The 7,836-nt window shown below is 39.4% G+C and overlaps 1 pseudogene; it reads right to left on the reverse strand.

Moving 5' to 3' along the window:
• Positions 1–6,893: 6,893 nt before the first annotated feature.
• Positions 6,894–7,475, reverse strand: LOC114223549 (large ribosomal subunit protein uL6 pseudogene; annotated as a pseudogene).
• Between the last annotated feature and the right edge of the window lie 361 nt (positions 7,476–7,836).

Consider the following 7,836-nt stretch of genomic DNA (forward strand, 5'->3'; position numbering starts at 1 on the left):
AGCTCCTAGTTTCGTTGATCTGTTCTGCTGTTCTTTCGGTTTCTATTTCATTGATTTCTGCTCTGATCTTTATTATTTCTCTTCTCCTGCTGGGTTTAGGCTTATTTGCTGTTCTTTCTCCAGCTCCTTTAGGTGTAGGGTTAGGGTGTGTATTTCAGACCTTTCTTGTTTCTTGCGAAAGGCTTGTGTTGCTATATATTTTCCTCTTAGGACTGCCTTTGCTGTATCCCAAAGATTTTGAACAGTTGTGTTTTCATTTTCATTTGTTTCCATGAATTTTTAAAATTCTTCTTTAGTTTTCTGGTTGACCCATTCATTCTTTAGTACGATGCTCTTTAGCCTCCATGTATTTGAGTTCTTTCCGACTTTCCTCTTGTGATTGAGTTCTAGTTTCAAAGCATTGTGGCCCAAAAATATGCAAGGAATGATCCAGTCTTTTGGTACTGGTTGAGACCTGATTTGTGACCTAGGATGTGATCTATTCTGGAGAATGTTCCATGTGCACTAGAGAAGAATGTGTATTCTGTTGTCTTGGGATGGAATGTTCTGAGTATATCTGTGAAGTCCATCTGGTCCAGTGTGTCATTTAAAGCCTTTATTTCCTTGTTGATATTTTGCTTAGATGATCTGTTCATTTCAGTGAGGGGGGTGTTAAAGTCCCCTACTATTATTGTATTATTTTCAATGTGTTCCTTTGATTTTGTTATTAGTTGGCTTATATAATTGGCTGTTCCCATGTAAGGGGCATAAATATTTACAATTGTTAGATCTTCTTGTTGGATAGAACCTTTAAGTATGATGTAGTGTCCTTCCTCATCTCTTATTATAGTCTTTGGTTTAAAATCTAATTTGTCTGATATAAGGATTGCCACCCCAGCTTTCTTTTGATGTCCATTAGCCTAATAAAGCGTTTTCCACCCCCTCACTTTCAATCTGGAGGTATCTTTGGGTCTAAAATGAGTCTCTTGCAGACAGCGTATCTCTGGGTCTTGTTTTTTAATCCAATCTGATAGCCTGTGTCTTTTGATTGGGGCATTTAGCCCATTTACATTCAGGGTAACTATTGAAAGGTATGAATTTAGTGCCATCGTATTGTCTGTAAGGTGACTGTTACCGTATATTGTCTCTGTTCCTTTCCGCTCTATGTTACTTTTAGGCTCTTTCTTTGCTTAGAGGACCCCTTTCAATATTTCTTGTAGGGCTGGTTTGTGTTCGCAAATTCTTTTAGTTTTTGTTTGTCTTGGAAGCTTTTTAACTCTCCTGTTTTCAATGACAGTCTAGCTGGATATAATATGCTTGGCTGCATATTTTTCTCGTTTAGTGCTCTGAATATATCATGCCAGTCCTTTCTGGCCTGCCAGGTCTCTGTGGGTAGGTCTGCTGCCAATTTAATGTTTCTACCATTGTAGGTTACAGACCTCTTGTCCCGAGCTGCTTTCAGAATTTTCTCTTTGTCTCTGAGACTTGTAAGTTTTACTATTAGATGTCGGGGTGTTGACCTCTTTTTATTGATTTTGAGGGCGTGTTCTCTGTGCCTCCTGGATTTTGATGCTTGTTTCCTCCTTAAACTAGGGAAGTTCTCTGCTATAATTTGCTCCAATATACCTTCTGTCCCCCTCTCTCTTTCTTCTTCTTCTGGGATCCCAATTATTATAATGTTTCACTTATCTCTCAAATTCTCCCCTCGTGATCCAGTAGTTGTTTTTCTCTCTTTTTCTCAGCTTCTTTATTCTCCATCATTTGTTCTTCTATATCACTAATTCTCTCTTCTGCCTCATTTATCCTAGAAGTTAGAGCCTCCATTTTTGATTGCACCTCATTAATAGCCTTTTTTATTTCAACTTGGTTAGATTTTAGCTCTTTTATTTCTCCAGAAAGGGATTCTCTGGTATCTTCTTTGCTTTTTTTCAAGCCCAGCTAGTACCTTTATAATCTTTATTCTGAACTATAGTTCCAACATCTTACTAATGTCTGTATTGATTAGGTCCCCGGCAGTACGTACTGCTTCTTGTTTTTTTGTTTTTTTGTTTTTTGTTTTTTTTTGAGGTGAGTTTTTTCATCTTGTCATTTTGTCCGGTGGAGAATAGATGAATGAGAGAACAAAATGCTAACAGGGTAACAACGACCCCAGAAAAATACCCACTAAACAAGTCAGAAGAGACCCGAAACTGGGGCAAAAAGAAAAGGAAATAAAACAAGAAAAAAAGAATATGATTAGGCTGGTGAATAGAACAGAGCCACACACTAGACTTTGGGTGTAGTTTGGTCTGTTAGAAGAAATTGCCTCCCAAAATTTTAAAGAATGAAAAACTTATATTTGTACAAAAATAAGGGTAAATACAATGAAGGGAAGGAATATGACTGTAAAGATAATATTAAAAAAGATTTAAAAAAGGAATTGATAAGAAGCTGGTTAAAAAAAGAATGAAAAAAATTTTAAAAAGAGAGAATGTTATCAGGTGGGAGACTAGGACAACATCATACACTAGATTTAGTGTATATTTTGGTGTGTTAGAAAAAACTGTATCCCAAAATTTTAGAAAAGAAAAAATATATATATAAAATAAGGTTAAATACAATGAAGGGATAAAATATGACTGTAAAAATGAAAATTAAAAAAGATTTTTTAAAAAGGAATTAAGATGTTGGTTGAAAAATGGAAAACGAAAAATTAAAAAAAATAGAAAAAGAAAAAAAGAAAATTAAAAAAATTAACTTTGAAAGACTAAAGAATCAGGGGGAGAAAAGCCATGAATTCTATGTGCTGTATTCCCCTAGTTCTGGAGTTCTGCCATTCTCATTGATTGGTAAACTTGGTCTTGGCTGGCTCTTCTTGCTGACATTCTGGGGGAAGCGCCTGTTGTGGTGGCTCTCAAATGTCTTTGCTGGAGGCGGAATTGCCATGTCCTTGCCTAGGCTGGGCTAAGTAATCTGCTCGGGTTTGCTCTCGGGAGCTTTTGTTCCCTGCAAGCTTTCAGTATAGCTTTAGAGGATGAGAGTGAAAATGGCGGCCTCCCAATCTCTGCCCGGGAGGAGCCAAGAAGTCAGGGCCCCACTCCTCAGTGCAGCCCCAGAGAAAAGCAGTCAATCACTCCCATCTTCCTGGTCTCCAGCCACACTCTGTGCTCACCCGGCCTGTGACCGAGTGTTTCTGTCTCTGGCACCTGACTCGGTGTGGAGTCTCCTCAAACCCAGCAGATCCTTGCGGTGTGCTGCTGTGCCGCTCCTCCCCGGGGGGAGGAAGGGGAGTCTCCCTGGATCTGCTGCTTGTTGGGTCCTTACTGGAAGTGCAGGGGCCCGACTGTGCTGCGGATCACGGTTTATGGCAACCCTAAGCCGAGAGCCCTCTCCTCGGCTCTGTCTATGCAGCTGGCTTCCCTGCTCCGATACCTGGGAGCTCTGCTGTACTCCGGCACCCCCTGTCTTTCTGTGACCCCTAGGGTCCTGAGACCACACTGTCCCGCGAGGGTTCCACCCCCTGCTTAGCCACTGGAGCGACGTCACTCAGCAGAGCCGACTTCTAAAAGTTCCAATTTTGTGCTCCGTGGCTCTATCACTTGCCAGAAGCAGCCGACGGAGGCCCCCTCCCCCACCATCTATCCTACCGAATATCGCCTCGGATTCACTTCGCACGTCCTACCTTCCAGAAAGTGGTCGCTTTTCTGTTCAGAGAGTTGTTGCTATTCTTTTCTTCAATCTCCTGTTGAGTTCGTAGGTGTTCAGAATGGTTTGATCCCTATCTAGCCGAATTCCTGGGACCAGACGAAATTTAGGTCTCCTACTCCTCCACTATCTTGCTCCTCCTTCCCCCAGCTTCATTTTCCATCTTATTTTCAGCTCCATGTTATCTCCTACATTGTCTTCTTCCCTCTTCCTCTCCTTCTCCCTTTTATCTTCCTCCCCGACTTCTTTTTCTTCTTTCAGTCTCTTATATTTAGGTGTCCTTTTAATCAAATTGAATTTGTTTTCTGATACAAATCAATGGATGAATATACAGAACACAAAATTTTGCCATTTTTTCCCCCAGAGAGGTTCTATGTTTGCATCCTTGCCTCCGAGGATAAAAAATGTTTCTCTCACTCTAATCTTGTCAATATTTTTTTTTCTCGTCTTAGATATTGTGATGGGTAGATAAGTTGTATCTTCTAATTTATATTACTTAGATTATTAGTTAAATTGAACATTTTTTCATGTAGATTCCATTTATCTATCTTTATCTTATCGATTTTTATTTTACTCTTCTTATCCCTTAGATACTCTTCTTCTGAGATCCTGGTGGATTGTTCTTATGAGTTTTTATGGGTTCTTGATATATTTGAAACACATATTCATCATACCACAGTTGTAATTTTACACCCCAATTTTATTTCTCTTAAAATTGTGTTTCTGCTCTTTCTGCTATTGAGTTTGAGTCTTGGATCAATCAAAGCAGTTGAAATTTCTCAAAAATCTATTGTTGATTTTAATGGAAGAATACAGAATGATTTAGGGATCACTAAGCAGGTGTTCAGCTTGTACCGAAGACTGTCACCATAGTGCTGACAGACATGTTAACCGTTCAGATATAGTTGCTAAGCTCTTGGTCCTGTCACTGGGTGACATTTTGCCATATAAAGGGAAGCTTACATATGACTACATGGCTTCATCTTTTAGAGTGATAACATAGCAACAGCTTTTGTTAGTCTGCAGGAACCAGAAACAGATTGAATTCTTGGCAAGATAGAAGAAAAGTGCTTTCACAAACTCAGCTGGTTATGGTCCTCCCTATGTTGTAAATGCTACTGGAAACAGACCCTCTCAGTGAGACTTCCCACACTGTGAACAACACATCACCCAGCAATGACCATCTTCTTGTGGGTCTGACAGAGCAGAATGTGCCAAGGTGAAGATACTAGGAAAGAGGGCATTAAACGCTGCCAAATTGCCTTCTTTTCAAAATGGAACACTTAGGAGCAAGCAATAAAAAATAAACAAACATACATATCACTGCTTTATTTTTGTTATTGAAGGTGAGCAAAGTCATAGCAAGGCTATCCACAAAATTGAGTATCTACTTCACTGTATGCCTAGATGTTGGCAGAGGTGATAAAGGTGATTCAGATTCCATATCAGGGTCTGGTAAGCTCTGAACAATAATGAAAGATGAACTTGGTTTGATTTCCCAACAGTGACCCATTTGATAATCTTGGATGCCTGTGTCATGCTCACACCGGGGATGCTCCTTTTCAGTAACAGTATATGTCTACCTTTCATCACACATTCATTATCTAAGATTTTATTATCTATCTTAAGTAGGCAGTTGCTGTGCCAGATATAGAAGATTCAGTACGATAGATGTCATAAGTGTGCAACACCCAACTCAAACTGTTTTCGCACAAATATTTATAACTCTCATAACTTGGAAGCCAAAGGAATGAAGTTTTCTTTAAGCAAGATAGAATTCTAAGGTTAAATTATGCCATCAGGATCCTCTCTGTCTTTCTCTCTCCTTCTCTTAGCTTGTCTGCCCCTTTACAGGTTTTCATCTCAGGAAGTTTCTCTGTCCATGACAGCAAAGAAGATTCAGGGCAATTTCTGACTTCCATGGGCCATTCAGATTTTATTTTACTTTAGTTTTAATTTTTTTCCTATTTGTCAGAGGGAGAGAGCACAAGCCTGGGGAGTGGCAGGTAGAGCAGGCAGAGCAGGCAGAGGGAAAAGCAGACTCCCCACTGAGCAAGGAGCTCATTGTGAGGCTTGATCCCATGACCTGAGCCGAAGTCAGGCACTTAACCGACTGAGCCACCCAGGCATCCTGAGCCATTCAGATTATAATGACATAAGGTGATATACTGTCTTCAAGTGGCCAAATTCCAGGAAAAAGGGGCTATGATGGATTCTATTTACAGCATGTATCTATATTTCTAATGGGAAAGATGGGTCTGTGTGATGAAGACACCATCTTGGAAGAGAGAATGGGAGTTTCCAAAAGAAATTTGTTGAAGAGTAAAAAGATTATGCCTTTAAAAGGAGATAGTCTTTATGCTCAAGAAGAGCAGTCTAACAGAAACAAAAGGCAAGATATAAGTAGCTAAAATCAAATGTGGTACGTGTTGTGATGAGAATATTTTCAAAAAGCTATAAAGCTGTTCTGTTGCTGGTATATGGTGACATAAGCCCCAACAGGACCTGCCTCCTATGAGCAACAGCTCTCAACTCTGGACAAAATACAAAAATACCTGGAGGTACCAGGCAGTGAACAAAAGCAGGCAGACTCTGAAGGAGAGTCAAAACTTGCAAGAAGAGAACAGAATGGGATAAATTTCCCATTATTTTAGATGTTAGCCCGAAAGTCAGCTAAAGCTTAAAACCTTAATAGAAAACAGACTTTCTGGCCTAATGAACGAGAGGACAGAATTCAGGGGAACCACAGCTGCTGGAAAGTAAAGGGATGGGTCGTATCCAGGAAAAAAAAGAGCAAGAGAGAGAGCCTTGAATTTTGTAAATAAATTCTACCCAATTCTCTAACCATGTAGCCACATATGTGGGGGGGTGCAGAATTAAAGCAGTCCAGCTACAGATAGAGGAACTGGATTGAGGTTAGAACCCTCTCCCCAAAAATAGTTGCAACTTGAATTCAACCAAGTTATTTGTCTACCAAAACAACAAAAATACCCATTCTCTAGAGGAATATAATGGAGTTACCTTCCAGGATATAATAGATAATTACTTAACATTTGAGGAACTAGGAAAATATGATTCATTCTCAAAAAAAGAATAAACAAACCATTAAGTCCAACAGGAATTAGAACCCATAGATTTTTAGGATAGCTTTTATTGCATCTTTAAAATATCACAAATAAGTTTGAAAAATCATCTGGCATCTTGCTGTTTCTGTAGATGGACAACTCAGATCTTATTCATCAGCCTGCTGAACTGTTCCTTTTTCAGAAACATAGATACCATCCAAAAATTTTCTGATATCCTTGTTTTTAACAGTTGTGGCTTGCTGAATCAAAGCAGCTGAGTTCGATACAAGTTCAGTGTCAATTCCTTCAAGAATTAACTCATCTTTTTGGGCTTGAGATACAGAACAAACAACACCTTGGCCTCATCTGAACCCTGTGGATGTATTTCTCACCCAAGAAATTTCAGATTTCAACAAGAGAACCATTATCCTGAATAACAACGTTGATGGGGAAGTGAGCATACACAGACCTCATCTTGTAACGGAAGCCCAGTGTAATGCCCTTGATCATGTTCTGTACGTGACTATAGATAGTGCGAACAGTAGCCAGCTCTTTTCTGTTTCCCCACCATTCGTCAACTCGGAGCCTCTTCTTTTTCTTTCCAAGAAGACTGAGTTCTACATTGATGTGATTGAAGTCCCTTCGGAGGGTTCCTTTGTGTCCCTTCACAATAACTGTGCGTCCCTTCAGAGTGATGTTGACATTTTCTGGAATGTCAACAGTCTGATTGCTGAGAATGGTCTTCATTCTCGCAGGAGATGCATCAATGAGCTAGAACACATAGATTTTAAAACGGCTATGTGTAATGATGCAAAGGAAAAATTTTAAAGTACTAGGTCAACTTGACAGCATGGAGATGACAAATGAAAGAGTCTGAAGAAGAGAGAGCCTCAGGACCTAAGGCACAATACCAAATGTCTAGTGTATGTGTAACTGGAATTGCAGAGGAAAAGAAAGATACAGTGAGTCAGAAAAAAATTTGAAGACACAAAAACACCAAGAACAAACAAAAAGAAAAATCAGACTACATCAAAATTAAAAATTTTGTGCATCAAAGGACATTTATCAAAGTGAAAAGACAGTGTATAGAATGAGTGAAAATATTTGC

Source organism: Eumetopias jubatus, unplaced genomic scaffold (assembly GCF_037043125.1).
Source record: "Eumetopias jubatus isolate StellerSeaLion01/CBP00866 unplaced genomic scaffold, mEumJub1_p1.0 scaffold_4, whole genome shotgun sequence".
Taxonomy (NCBI): Eukaryota; Metazoa; Chordata; class Mammalia; order Carnivora; family Otariidae; genus Eumetopias; species Eumetopias jubatus.